Below are 15,978 nucleotides of genomic sequence, written 5' to 3' on the forward strand. Positions count from 1 at the left end.
TAAACAACTACTGGATCACAAGGGCAGAATTCGAGAGATAAGTGACACCATAAGATGAAACAACATTAGAATAATTGGGATCCCAGAAGAAGAAGAAAGAGAGAGAGGGGCAGAAGGTATATTGGAGCAAATTATAGCAGAGAACTTCCCTAATTTGGGGAAGGAAACAGACATCAAAATCCAGGAGGCACAGAGAACCCCCCTCAAAATCAAAATAAAAAATAGGTCAACTCCCCAACATCTAATAGTAGAACTTACAAATCTCAGAGACAAAGAGAAAACCCTGAAAGCTCGGGACAAGAGGTCTGTAACCTACAATGGTAGAAACATTAGATTGGCAACAGACCTATCCACAGAGACCTGGCAGGCCAGAAAGGACTGGCATCATAGATTCAGAGTATTAAACAAGAACAATATGCAGCCAAGAATACTATATCCAGCTAGGCTGTCAATGAAAATAGAAGGAGAGATCAAAAGCTTCCAGGACAAACAAAAACTAAAGGAATTTGCAAACACAAAACCAACCCTACAAGAAATATTGAAAGGGGTCCTCTAAGCAAAGAGGGAGCTTAAATTAAAAGTAACATAGACCAGAAAGGAACACAGACAATATACAGTAACAGTTACCTTATAGGCACTTAATTCATAACTTTCAATAGTTACCCTGAATGTAAATGAGCTAAATGCCCCAAACAAAAGACACAGGCTATCAGATTGGATAAAAAAACAAGACCCATCAATATGCTATCTGCAAGAGACTCATTTTAGACCCAAAGACACCCCCAGATTGAAAGTGAGGGGGTGGAAAACATTTACCACACTAATGGACACCAAAAGTAAGCTGGGGTGGCAATCCTTATATCAGACAAATTAGATTTTTTTTAAAGATTTTATTTATTTATTTGAGAGAGAACACATGAGAGGGGGGAGGGTCAGAGGGAGAAGCAGACTCCCTGCCGAGCAGGGAGCCCGATGCGGGACTCGATCCAGGGACTCCAGGATCATGACCTGAGCCAAAGGCAGTCGCTTAACCAACTGAGCCACCCAGGCGCCCCAGACAAATTAGATTTTAAACCAAAGACTATAATAAGAGATGAGGAAGGACACTATATCCTACTTAAAGGGTCTATCCAACAAGAAGATCTAACAATTGTAAATATCTGTGCCCCTAACATGGGAGCAGCCAATTATAGAAGCCAATTAATAACAAAAGCAAAGAAACGCATTGACAACAATACAGTAATAGTAGGGGACTTTAACACTTCCCTCACTGTAATGGACAGATCATCTAAGCAAAATATCAACAAGGAAGTAAAGGCGTTAAATGACACACTGGACCAAATGGACTTCACAGATATATTCAGAACATTCCATCCCAAAGCAACAGAATACACATTCTTCTCTGGTGCCCATGGAACATTCTCCAGAATAGATCACATCCTAGGTCACAAATCAGGTCTCAACCAGTACCAAAAGATTGGGATCATTCCCTGCATATTTTCAGACCACAATGCTTTGAAACTAGAACTCAATCACAAGAGGAAAGTCAGAAAGAACTCAAATACAAGGAGGCTAAAGAGCATCCTACTAAAAAATGAATGGGCCAACCAGGAAATTAAAGAAGAATTAAAAAAATTCATGGAAACAAATGAAAATGAAAACACAACTGTTCAAAATCTTTGGGATGCAGCAAAGCAGTCATAAGAGGAAACTATATAGCAATGCAAGCCTTTCTCAAGAAACAAGAAAGGTCTCAAATACACAACCTAACCCGACACCTAAAGGAGCTGGAGAAAGAACAGCAAATAATGCCTAAATCCAGCAGGAGAAGAGAAATAATAAAGATCAGACCAGAAATCAATGAAATAGAAACAAAAAGAACAGTAGAACAGATCAACAAAACTAGGAGCTGGTTCTTTGAAAGAAATAACAAAATTGATAAACCCCTGGCCAGAATTATCAAAAAGAAAAATGAACAAAATAATTAAAATCCTGAATGAAAGAGGAGAGATCACAACCAACACCAAAGAAATACAAACAATTATAAGAACATATTAGATAGTCTGGAAGAAATGGATGCATTCCTAGAGATGTATCAACTATCAAAACTGAACCAGAAAGAAATAGAAAACCTGCACTGACCCATAACCAGTAAGGAGATTGAAGCAGTAATCAAAAATCTCCCAACAAACAAGAGCCCAGGGCCAGACAGCTTCCGATGGGAATTCTACCAAACATTTAAAGAAAAATTAATACCTATTCTTCTGAAACTGTTCCAAAAAATAGAAATGGAAGCAAAATTCCCAAACTTATTTTACGAGGCTAGCATTACCTTGATCCCAAAACCAAAGACCCCATCAAAATGGAGAATTATAGACCAATATCCCTGATGAAGATGGATGCAAAAATTCTCACCAAATTACTAGCCAATAGGATCCAACAGTACATTAAAAGGATTATTCACCATGACAAAGTGGGATTTATCCCTGGGCTGCAAGGCTCGTTCAATATCCACAAATCAATCAATGTGATACATTAATAAAAGAAAGAACAAGAACCATATGATCCTCTCAATAGATGCAGAAAAAGCATTTGACCAAGTACAGCATCCTTTCTTGATCAAAACTCTTCAGAGGATAGGGATAGAGGGTACATACGTCAACATCATAAAAGCCATCTATGAAAAACCTACAGCGAATATCATTCTCAAAGGGGAAAAACTGAGGTCCTAAGGTCGTAGTGTAGCTCCCTGACCCCCTAAGGTGAGGAACAGCGCAGGAATTCCACTATCACCACTGCTTTTCAACATAGTACTAGAAATCCTAGCCACAGCAATCAGACAAGAAGAAATAAAAGGCATCCAAATCGGCAAAGAAGTCAAACTCTCACTCTTTGCAGATGATATGATACTTTATGTGGAAAACCCAAAAGACTCCACCCCAACACTGCTAGAACTCATACAGGAATTCAGGAAAGGGGCAGGATATAAAAGCAATGCACAGAAACCAGTGGCATTCCTATACACCAACAACAAGACAGAAGAAAGAGAAATTAAAGAGTTGATCCCATTTACAACTGCACCCAAAACCATAAGATACTAGGAATAAATCTAACCAAAGAGGCAAAGAATCTGTACTCAGAAAACTATGAAATACTCATGAAAGAAATTGAGGAAGACACAAAGAAATGGAAAAACATTCCATGCTCATGGATTGGAAGAACAAATATTGTGAAGACGTCAATGCTACCTAGAGCAATTACATACTTAATGCAATCCCTATCAAAATACCACCCACTTTTTTCAAAGAAATGGAACATATAATCCTAAAATTTGTATGGAACCAGAAAAGACTCCAAATAGCCAGAGGAATGTTGGAAAAGAAAAGCAAAGCTGGTGGCATCACAATTCCAGACTTCAAGCTCTATTACAAAGCTGCAATCAAGACAGGATGGTACTGGCATGAAAACAGACACATAGATCAATGGAACAGAATAGAGAGCCCAGAAAGGGACCCTCAACTCTACGGTCAACTCATCTTCAACAAAGCAGGAAAGAATGTCCAATGGAAAAAAAGACAGTCTCTTCAACAAATGGTGTTGGGAAAATTGGATAGCCACATGCAGAAGAATGAAACTGGACCATTTCCTTACACCACACACAAAAATAGACTCCAAATGGTTGAAAGACCTCAATGCGAGACAGGAGTCCATCAAAATCCTAAAGGAGAACACAGGCAGCAACCTCTTCAACCTCAGCCGCAACAACTTCTTCCTAGAAACATCACCAAAGGCAAGGGAAACAAGGGCAAAAATGAACTATTGGGACTTCATCAAAATAAAAAGCTTTTGCACAGCAAAGGAAACAGTCAACAAAACCAAAAGACAACCGACAGAATGGGAGAAGATATTTGCAAATGACATATCAGATAAAGGGCTAGTATCCAAAATCTATAAAGAACTTATCAAACTCAACACCCAAAGAACAAAGAATCCAATCAAGAAATGGGCAGAAGACACGAACAGACATTTTTCCAACGAAGATATCCAAATGGCCAACAGACACATGAAAAAGTGCTCAATATCGCTCGGCATCAGGGAAATCCAAATCAAAACCTCAATGAGGTACCACTGCACACCAGTCAGAATGGCTAAAATTAACAAGTCAGGAAACGACAGATGTTGGCAGGGATGTGGAGAAAGGGGAACCCTCCTACACTGTTGGTGGGAATGCAAGCTGGTGCAGCCATTCTGGAAAACAGTATGGAGGTTCCTCAAAAAGTTGAAAATAGAGCTACCCTATGACCCAGTAATTGCACTACTGGGTATTTACCCCAAAGATACGAATGTAGTGAACTGAAGGGGTATGTGCACCCCAATGTTTATAGCAGCAATGTCCACAATAGCCAAACTATGGAAAGAGCCTAGATGTCCATCAACAGATGAACGGGTAAAGAAGACCTGGTGTATATATGTGTGTGTGTACACACACACACACACACACACACACACACAATGGAATATTATGCAGCCATCAAAAAGAAACAACAACAAAATCTTGCCAATTGCAACAACGTGGATGGAACTAGAAGGTATTATGCTAAGCAAAATAAGTCAATCAGAGAAAGACATGTATCATATGATCTCACTGATATGAGGAATTCTTAATCTCAGAAACCAAACTGAGGGTTGCTGGAGTGGTGGGGGGTGGGAGGGATGGGGTGGCTGGGTGATAGACATTGGGGAGGGTATGTGCTATGCTGAGCGCTGTGAATTGTATAAGACTTGATGAATCACAGACCTGTACCTCTGAAACAAATAATACGTTACATATTTAAGAAAAAAAAAGAAGATAGTAGGAAGGGAAAAACAAAGGGGGGAAATCGGTGGGGGAGATGAACCATGAGAGACTATGGTCTCTGAGAAACAAACTGAGGGTTCTAGACGGGAGGAGGGTGGGGGAATGGGTTAGCCTGGTGATGGGTATTAAAGACGGCATGTATTGAATGGATCACTGGGTGTTATATGCAAACAATTAATCATGGAACACTACATCAAAAAATAAATAAATAAATTAGTTAAAAACAAAAACAAAAACAGAGGGTGAAGAAAATTCCAGGAAAAGAAATGATTCAGTGCCTAGAATATAGAAATGTGTATGATTGTCTAGTACAAAGGTATTTATATTGCCATGGCTTCCCCCACTAGATTATGGCCTGCCAGATTATAAAGCAATGACTGCTTCATGATCTGCTTGTGGATGCACAAAATGGCTGTATTTTATCAATATTAGCTATGAAGCTCACATACCTGGAAAATACATTCTGAAATAAATTATAACTTGGAAACTTGACAGAATTGTGCTATAACTTAGCTTATTATAAGGTTAAACAAATCATCCCATATGCTCCCAAAATACCAGAAATTAATCGAACATAAATTCCAAATAGACCAGTGAGGTATACACTAGCTCTAGCACCATCATTCATTTGTCCAATACATGTTTATCAAGTAACTATTATGTACCAAGCACTGTTCTAGGCCCTGAGGTTTCAGTTATGGGCAAAGCAGACATACATCCATGCCCTTCTAAAGCTTATACTCTAAAGGGGGTCGTCAGGGTGCCTGGGTGGCTCAGACAGTTAAGCGTCTGCCTTCGGCTCAGGTCATGATCCCGGGGTCCTGGGATCGAGTCCCGCATCAGGCTCCCTGCTCCTTGGGAGCCTGCTTCTCCCTCTGCTTCCCTCTCTCTCTCTCACTCTGTCTCTCATGAATAAATAAATAAAATCTTTAAAAAAAATAAAAATAAAAAAAAATAAAGGGGGTTGTCAGACAATAAACAACATAAGGAGGTAAAATATTGTATGTACACAGTAATAAGGGTTAAAAAGAGGAATAGAGCAGGGACAGAAGACAGAAAATGTCAGAGATGTGGAAAATTTTAATAATGTAGCCAAAGAAGTATACATGTTAAAAGTAAAATCTGGGTAAAGACCTAAAAGAAGTAAGAGAATGAGTCGTGCAAATATCTACAGAAAGAACATTCTAGGTAAAGGCAAAATCAAATGCAAAGCCCCTGGGGCAGACTTCTGCTTCGTATGTTAAGGAACAGCAAGTCAAGCTAGTGTGACTCCCATGCGGTAAAACTGGGGAGAGAGGAAGTGATGTCAAGGGATAGTATGATCATGTGGATTCTTTTTGGACTTTAACAGACTGGGCTTTAATATCACATGAGAGTGATTTTCCAGAAGAGTTTTCAATAGAAAGCAGACATGCAATGACCAGCATTTCAACAAGAATTAAGGCACAAAGGCAGAACTGAGGGGGCAGTTAGGAAATGACTGCAAAAATCCTGGTGGGAGAGATGACAGGGGCTTGGATCAGGAGACATGGCCCTATCAGTGGAAAGAATTAGTGGAAGATTGGGCAGAAAAGTATGCGGTCAGATCTGACTTGGGATGTGAAGGAAAGATAAGGCTCAATGAAGACACTAAGTTTTTCGGCAGGAGCAAATAAAAGATGGTACCACATTGACTGAGGTGGAGAAACCTGCGGAGGAGTAGATTTGGGTGGACTTAACAGAAATTAGTTTTGATGTGTCAATTTTTAGATACCTCTTAGAAATTCAAGAGACATTTATAAGCAGCTGGATATAGGAGGCTAAATTTCTGAGAGAGGTCTGCATAGGAGATATAAATGGGGGAAGCATCACTATCCAGATACTATTTTTTGTAAACCATGAAACTAAATGAAATCACCTAGAAAGTGCAGATAGAAGGGAAACTAGTTGTGAGACTGAGTCCCCGGGAATTCCAATGGTTAAGTTCCCAGACATAAGGAGAAACCAGCAAAGGAGACTGGAAAAATTTTTGATATAATTTAAAATATAAATATGATATAAATATAAAATACTGAGCGTGTATGCATGCAAGGGATCTGGAAACATACACACTGACATTAATAGGATGTTCTCTGAGTGGTGGGAATATGTGTAACTTTTCATTTCTTCTTTGCCTTTATCTATGTTTTCTAAATTTCTACATTTACTGTGAAAATATAGTATTTGTGATATTAGTTTAAGTGTGGGACTGAGGGATATCTGCCTTCTAAATTTCTGCCCCAGTGTCCCCTGTGGCTCTTATCTCCTTTGAATCTGCCCTTCCTTGGGAGTCTACTAGTCAAGCAAAGTTGTGTTCCCTCCAGGTATACACTGCTTTACCCACTGGTTTTGTTAATGCTGCTTCTGATCCCTTACCTACTCTTGCTTCAATAGCCTTTATGGCAGTTTTTAAGAGCAGGGGCTGGAATCAAGTGGACCTGGGTTTGAATCCTAATACTGCCATTTGTTGGCTATGTGCCCTTGGTCACTTAGCCTCTTTGAGCCTAATTGGAATGACAATAATATCACTCTAAAGAGTTTTAATGAGGATTGAATGAGATAATATTTTAAAATAGTCCTTTTATAAAATTGTCCCAGATCCTTCACCTTGTAGTAGTTGCTCTATTCCCTGAATTCATGTGACATTTTTATTGATACTTTGTATTTATTACTAAGCTAATATTATAGCTATTTATACATGTTTTATCTTCCAACAGACTTTGGATCCCTTAAAGGTTAAATTGGTACTATATATAGCACCTGGTATAATCCTTGCACAAAACAGATGTTCAATAAATTCTGCTTAATGAATAATATAGTGAATTGCCTCCACTGGGCTTTCTGGTCAACTACCTGATTGAGGTTCCAAGATAGCATCCCTCGCCCCACCCTGGAAAATTGAAAGATGGATAATAAAACTCCCTCATCCAGTGGGCTCAGGCAACAGAGGTCCTCAAAAAGAGAAGCAGGGACTGACAAAGTAGCAGGCAGAAATCTTCAGTGTTCCTCATGGCTTTTCAAAATATTAAGGAAAATAGCATCACAGAACTAGAGAGAGCCCTGTAGATAACTCAGTTTAATTGAGACTCACAAAGATTAAATAATTTTTGGCAGGCCTGGGACCAGAACCCAGCAAAATGCCATCTCAAAACCCAGGTTTAATCACATTCTACAACTTGGTATCTGCTCTTCCATTATTTTCTAAACATATAATTTTTTATCATATTTTTAAAACCAAATAGTGTTAGTATGAAATCTATATCAATATATTTTATTCTTCTCTATATATTGTAAATATCTTTGCATATTGGTTCATTTTGTTGATGGGGACAACAATAACAATAATTAAAATACAGAGAGAGATTACCACATACTAGGCACTATGTTTAGTGTTTCACGTGAAATATAAATTGTCATAAAAAGCTGTAAGATAAACAATTTTATGCATATTTTATAGATGAGAGATCTGAGGCTCTGACAGATGGGATGGTTTGGTTAATATTCTAAAGCAAGTGACTATCAGAGCCAAGATTCACACTCAGAACATCCATTTCTTTTTAACAACTGCATAGCATTCAACTATATTATTATACCAAAAGTTATTTAATTATCTCCTATTAGTAGATATTTAGATTGTTTATAGATTTTCCTACTGTTATAAATAATATTGTACTTAACTTACTTTTGAAAGTATTTCTATAGGACAAATGCATGATATTGCTGGGCATAAGCATTTTCACATTTTACTATCAATTTAGATTTTAAAAGGTAACATCAACTTCCTACACAAGTTCATGGGTGAGGCCATTTCTCCTTAGCTATCCCACCAGGAGGTATATTCATTTACTTAACAAGAGTCTTGGAGAAAAAAAAAAAAAAGGATGGGAAATAGTAATACCATATTACTTTTTCAGTTTACAGAATCTTTTCCCATTATTAATCCCACTTCAACCTACAACAAAATTACTGCCAAGAACATCTGATTATCTCATGTCATATATCAGGAAATAGTCTCCAAGAGAATAAATTATTTGCTTTAAGTTATAATTCTGAGGTAGTAGAGGTTATAGATTGGTAGGAAAAAAAAATTAGGTTCTTGTTATAGATAAGGAATAGGACTTAAAAAGCTTTCAAAATGTTATAGATCTACAACCTAAAATATGGAGAGCTTTAATTCAATCAAAAGCAGTAAATGATAGTTTACATAAATAGTGTAATTTACATAATAGGTTGGTTTAGGGTCTTATTTTCAGAACCACCAGTCTGCTTTATTCAATAGTATATTTCTTGGCTCATAGCATAAAAAAATTAATCACTACCTCATTACAGAAAACAGTAGACGTATATTTAATACGCATAAAAGTATTTTGCTTCCCGTCATACAGTCTTATTGTATGCTAAATGAAGAAAAAATGTTGGTGGGTAGAATCTGCATAAATGGCAACTTACACTGCAACCAGATTCACAGCTCACATTGTCTTTTATTTTCAACAATCTTCTCAAACATTGACCATCTTTCTGGCACAGATGTCTCTTATATAACTTAATCCCCACACAAGCAAATCACACATTTCAGGACATCAACACTAAAATGATTCCTTCTGCCCGAGCAATAGGCTCATACCAAATAGACAGGGGTGTCAATATCGCATATGCCATGAATGCATTTGATGTATTTTCCTGAAAACAAGTGCATCCCATAGATAAGAGACACTTTGAGGTATGATACCGAGAGCTTTATAGTCTAGGAAAGCTCTATTGTTGTAGCTATCACAAGCACACGTCTGTGACCTTGTAAACAAGAAAGCCCAGGACCCTCTCTGTTTAGCCCAGATCCAAAAATATGCCATAGTTTCAACAAAACCCTCTTAAACCAAAAAGGGCCATAAAATAACATTGTACAAAAGTGAAATCTGTTATTTTCTGCATTAATTAAAAGGTGCTGGCACTAGAATACAACTCACTAAATCATTGTAAATCATTAAATAACTGGTTTAGTAGTCCATGAAGACCTGAAACAGCCTTCTACAGCAAAGCAATAAAAATGATGTAATCTACTGTTAACTAGTCTCAATTTAATTATCAAGCAGGGATTCCAGGCGTCTTCCCATTTTGCAGCCTTCAGCTGCTTTCTTGTTATTTATGGCATACCTCGAAAGACTGTAAAGCATTATCGTGCATATTATATTACTTATCATCAGGTGCTTGAAAATGTGCTTTTGCATTTCTAACTCGATCTCTAGTTACTTATTAATAGCTAATATTTATTGGGTGACTACTTTGTGCTAAATAATGTATAAGCGTTATTTAATGTAAGTCTCAAAATGACCCTGTGAGGTAGGTATGATTACTACCTACATTAAATATCTCTAGAAACTGAGGTTTCGAGGTGAAGAATCATGCCAGGAGTCTTATACCTAATATAAATGGCAGAATCAGGACATGAACCCAACTCTCTCCGGCTCCAAAGCCCACACTCAACATAATCAGATGATAATGTCTCCCAAAAGACCAAATGGGTTGGCTGGTTAAACCTTATGCATTGATTGCAAAACATTCTGTAGACTCTCTCTGCTTTCCATTACAAGTTTATGTAATGCCAGCCAACTACATTTAAAAGCCATACAAACCAACTAAGTAAATAGAGGTAACTCTATTTCCTGGAATCATTTAGATCACAGTTCCCCAACCTTAGCACTGTTGACATATTGTTGTGGAGGTTTACTGTCCTGTGCATTGTAGATGTTTAGCAGCATCCCCAGTCTCCAGATGCCAATAGCAAACACACCTCCTCTTAGTTGTAACAAATGAGAATGTCCCCAGACACTGTCAAATGTCCCCTGCAGGTCAAAGTCATCCCCAGCTGAAAATTGCTGATTTATATCCTGGCAAGGTCTACATAAGCATCAAAAAAGAATATAACTAAGAGCTAATCATCTGGATTTGTCAGTCCCAGAAAACTTTTTCCTGAAACATCCTAATAATTTAAGGGGAGTAGTTTGGAATAGGTTTGTCTTATCCCTTCTTTCCTTTGTAACTTGTTTCTGGCTGTATTATATTGTTTTCAACTTGCAATTTCAATTTGAAAAATACGATTAAACCCTGAAAGTGAATGATGATATTGCCTTACATTAAATAAGCATGGTTCTGAGTAGCCATAAGTTGTAATAAATGAATGAGAAGAGATCTTGTGATACACTTTATCATTTCCAAGACCATTTTTAATATGAAATATCAAGTTCATTTCAATTTTAATAAGACAAAGAATATTTTATACAGTAATTATACATTGGTTTTTCAAAATCTCATTTTTATTTTTAAAAAGGTAATTATTATGTTATTTACTTTTTTCTGTCTTTAAAGAGATCTACATTATTGTGTTTTAAGGTAAATTGATTTTTAAGAAATATTTTTCAATTATTCCTCTGTAAAATATTATAAATGTAAACAGGCTACATTATTATTATTATTATTACATTGCCCATTAGCACCATTATGATTATGATCTTTTAATTTTCCTCAGAACATTTATGTTTAAGAGCATAAAGTTTAAGAGCAAAGTTTAAGAGCAATGGCCTATAGCCAGAGTTACTGTGAAAACTGATCATTAGGGAATTATTCATAGGTCTGATATTTTTCTAAGACCAACAGAATAATATCTACATTAAATACATTTTTTCACATCTAAATCTTTCCTTTAAATTTCCTAACTAGTTTGACTAAAATAAGAGAAGATATTTGAAACAGCAATTATGTACCAACTACAGGGTTGCTGAGAAGATTAAATTCAGGAACAAGGGAAAGCTAGGAAACATTTGATATTCAAAGGCCTAGATGAGATTAATAGTCACAACTACTGTTTCTACACTGTTAATTGTGGGTCTGGAACTTTGCTTATATTTGTACAATTAATTCACTGTAATTATTCAATGTGCCTTAGAGTGTTACAACCTGTTCCCCATTTTTTTTTTTAAAGAGGCTCCGTGCCCAGCATGGAGCATGGAGCCCAACGTGGGGCTTGAGCTTATGACCCTGAGATCAAGACCTGAGCTAACATCAAGAGTGAGACGCTTAACTGACTGAGCCACCCAAGTGCCCCCTCCCGCCCCCACCCCCCCACTCCCCATTTGAAAAATGAGGAAAGCAGAGGCAGAGCAATGTTAAGTAACTCACTCTAGGTTACATAGCTAGTAATCCCATACAGAGATGGGATTCAAACTCAGGCAATCTTGTGCAACGGTCTGCCCTCCCAACCATACCACAACTCACTGGAAACCACAACAAAACAATTCCATGATGTTTAGCCACACCATAGATGAAAAAAGTTACCTAATGTAATGAGAGAGGGTAGTTTGATTTCCAAACCAATCGGATGTATGTATTTATTTATTTTTCCCATTTCCTTGTCATATGACAGTGGAAGGAAAAAAAAAAACAACTCAGTTTTAACAACAGAGAACTAAGAATAAATATTGCCTTGCATAATTGTTATGAGGATTAAATAACATCAATGCGTGGCATGGTGACCGACATGCTCAAGAAAGGGTAGTTGTTGGAGCAGGGATGAGCCTGAACCAAGACTTTTGCTTGGTTCCCCTTCTGATATATAATTCAAACAAGACTAGAACTGATAAAATCTAGATTTTTTTTCTTCCTCTGTTAATTTAAAGGAAATGAAAGCAAGCCTATGGCATAATGTTTTTTAGAACTACTTTTTAACTGACTGAGATGAAGAAATACCAAGAAGATATTGCCTTTTACAAATAGTTGAAAATTCAAAATCAAAATTCAAATTTTATTTTTCACATCATGAACTAAAAAATATTTCTTTTGATGCTCCTATCTTACGTCCTCCTTAGCTCCACTCATTAATGAAAATAATGACCAAATGATGCTTCAAGAAAGCATTAATATTTCTCTGAATTTTAAAAATAACACATATTTTTAAACTATAGGATGTTCCTGCTTTGTAATAATACACCTTCAGCATAACCAAACTCCAAACAAACTGATTAGCTTTAGCATATCCCAATATAAATTAAAAAAAATAGTCCTCAGTATTTTATAAAGTTAATTTATAGTCTATTAAAATAACAGAGCAAAGAGTATAAGGAAGAATAGTTGGATGCATCTCTTTCTTCATCCCATGAGGACAGAAAGCCTGGGAGAGAATGGTATACAAATAAGTACAATATTTTTCATTATTAGTGTTATCTCATATTTTCTACCTGTAATTTCACCTATGCTTTATTGCCATTTACTTTCATTTTTTTTAAATCTAAAATGCTCTTAAAAATTCCATAAAAGAGAATGTAAGACTCCTATAAAATCTTTAATGTGTTTTGAACAAAAATGAGAACATGAGAATTATTAAAATCCTTTAGTCACAAAAGTAATCCATATTTTGTGTTGGTTGGACAAAGTTTTCACTTTGGTGTTTGTCACCATGTCTATACATGGACTATGAAGTGATGGCAGAGGCCTGTGTCTCCCTATGGAAGTAAGTACTTGGATTGTTCAAATATCACCCCCTCTCCCAAATAATCTGAATAAATCCTTTAACAAATCAACATTGCAGTTTGGTTTCTCTTTGAGTACAGCCCACAGCCAAAATACTGCCATGTGATAGCAGAGATCTAAGGGATGCAATGAAAATATCCAAATGATACATCTTGTCAAGCAGAGTGTAAATGACTAGGGAAAGCTTTTCTCTTAAAAGAAGCAGTTACGTGGAAAGTATTGTACCCACAGTCTTCTCCTAAGAAACCCTGAAGGATCTGTCCGGAGTGCTGAAAATGTCCCCACTGGAGGCGGCTTTGTAGGATGTGCATTAATCTGATGAGTTCAGGAAGCAATATTTTCAAGTCCCAAACTAAACAGAAACTGAAATCTATAAAGGACAGAAATAGTCACAACTGATCCTTAAATGTGTAATTCATAGATATAAGAGAGAAATTAAAGAAGAAAATTCCTTGTGCTCTATGATGGTAATGAAGGTCACAAAGCACACCTAACAAGAGGTAGCATGCCTGAACATGCCAAAACTCAAAAGAATGTCTAGAATGTTTTATAACTAAGAGGATTCTACAGAAAACCTTGGCTTAGCCCCACTGGGTGAAGAGGCTGAACATAGTAAAAGGCAATGTTAACTTGGCTGTCTCAAATGGCCAGAAGCCAACATTAAGAATACAGATTAGCTCTGCCCCAGTCTCAAGGGACTCAGAACAATAAAACAGTATGTAGGGAATGAAGAAAAAGGTGGAAGGGAGTAGTGCCTTCCCACTGGCCTGTGTCAATTTCTTAGCGGGAAGTAAGGTGTTGGAGAATCTGTCTGGTTACTCAAGCTTACAGTTCAGCTGAGGCAGCACCAGGATTGTGCCTAAATAAGCACAAGTTCTTGTTAACCTCTCCTCAATTTCCCTTCCCCACAGCACCTGCTCCGAAGGGAAATGAGGGCAGTTGGGAATTCCAGCACTAGTTCCAAGAGCCTTCCAGGCAGACCCTTCACTTCCCTTTGTGAGGTCCCAAGTCTGGGTTAGGCTCTGGTCACCAGCTAGCTCATTGACCTGACTGGGGTTCTTTCCCCAAGTCGCTGTAGCCTGGGTTCCCTCCTTGGTACGATGCTCATGCTGCCACTCCCGGGTAACTAGCAGGCTGTGTTTCCAAAAGGAAAGGTGCATCCACAGGAGAGGAAAGAGCGGGAGGGCACAGACTGGGGTTCAGAAAGAAGCACGCTAGGCTGAGTGAGAGCTGTGCTTTCAGCACCACCCGCTGTCCCCCCTCCTCCTGCCGCAGGCGCCACGGTCGCGGCATCTTACCGATCTACTGGGAAGCGATTCTCCTTCCTTCCCTCTGCACCTTTTCTTCTCCCAATTCTGAGCCCTCCAGCCCTCCGGTGGTTTGGGGCAGCACAATCTACATTCTAAACACGCACACCTGGCCTTAGGGAGTGGGAACTCGGATCCGAAGGCATGCAGGATCCCTTTCTCAATCCTTGCATTCATTCCCTCCTTTATATCCCATTGCTCTCGCCTTTTCTCCCAACAGGTTTAACTAAGGCCATCAGCAAATGGAGCGGACTTCAAGCTTAAGGTCTAGCCAGCCCTGCTCCACGCTCTTCCCACTCCCAAACCAAACTGTGAGCTACCCAGCAAGCTGATAGCTCCTACATCCTTCCCGGGCACGTGGACACTTGGGCACACAGACCCTTAGCAAGCTTACCCCCCTGTTGGCTGCACAGCGGGCAGTGAGATGCAGTCTAGCTAGCGACCCATAAAGTTGGGCCGTGCTGATCAGCGGGGCAGAGCCGGCCTCTCCATTCCCGGGCTCCCCACCAAGAAGATCTTAAGCTCATCTCCTGCGCTCAGTGCGCACAGAACAGCAGAGCTGAGGGCGGCGTGTGCAGCAATCTCCTTGCTACTGAGAAAGGGGGGAAGGGGGGGAAGGGGAGCTTGCGGAGGAGGGAGGGGTGGTAGTTTGTATTTATAGAGAACAGAGTTCTCAGCGCAACTTTTTGGTGCCACCAAGTGGCACAGTGAGTTCCTTTAGGAACACAGACTTCAGGTCGAATCTGGAGGGGTGAACCAGCTCTGAAGCCAGATGCTCACATGATAAAGGGATCAGGGGCACCCCTAGGACTTGAGTTTTCCCATGTGCACCTTCATATCTCAGCACCTGGGATGCAGATCCCTGAGTTCTAGGAATGGGCTTGCATTGAGGGGAAGAAGAACCTGTACCCGCCTTGAACAAGTGGCAGAGTTGTCAAGGACAATGAGCAGATGCCAGTTGCCTCCTAGGAGTCTAGGAACCCTTGTCTCATGAAGAACAGCCATTCTCCTTTCCCTCCTAACCCCTCTGCCCAGATTACAGTATTCTCAGATCTCACTCTAAAACCTTCCTGCCATCTGGAGTGCCCAACCTTTCAGGTACAATGCCATTCATTTTCGTTGTTTTAGAATCAATTCCAGATTATTTCCCAAACCCTCAGATTCAAAGAACTTCACAGCTTGCCACCAAACCTTCTTCATTTGTTACCTTAAAAAAGCAAGTGACTTTGAATCTCTCCAAACAGCACTCAGAACTCTAGGTTCCCTTGGTTATAG

At 38.7% G+C, this 15,978-nt stretch overlaps 1 protein-coding gene across 1 annotated transcript in view; it reads right to left on the reverse strand.

Annotated features, from left to right (window-relative positions):
- GRM5 (glutamate metabotropic receptor 5) overlaps positions 1 to 15,307 on the reverse strand; it is a 576,450-nt gene extending 561,143 nt beyond the window's left edge. The window contains exon 1 of the mRNA XM_021679107.2: positions 15,098 to 15,307. The gene's annotated coding sequence lies outside the window, so the exon portion shown is untranslated. The remainder of the gene's footprint in view (positions 1 to 15,097) is intronic.
- Positions 15,308 to 15,978: the final 671 nt, after the last annotated feature.

The sequence above is a fragment of the Neomonachus schauinslandi genome, chromosome 11, assembly GCF_002201575.2.
Source record: "Neomonachus schauinslandi chromosome 11, ASM220157v2, whole genome shotgun sequence".
NCBI classification, from domain to species: domain Eukaryota; kingdom Metazoa; phylum Chordata; class Mammalia; order Carnivora; family Phocidae; genus Neomonachus; species Neomonachus schauinslandi.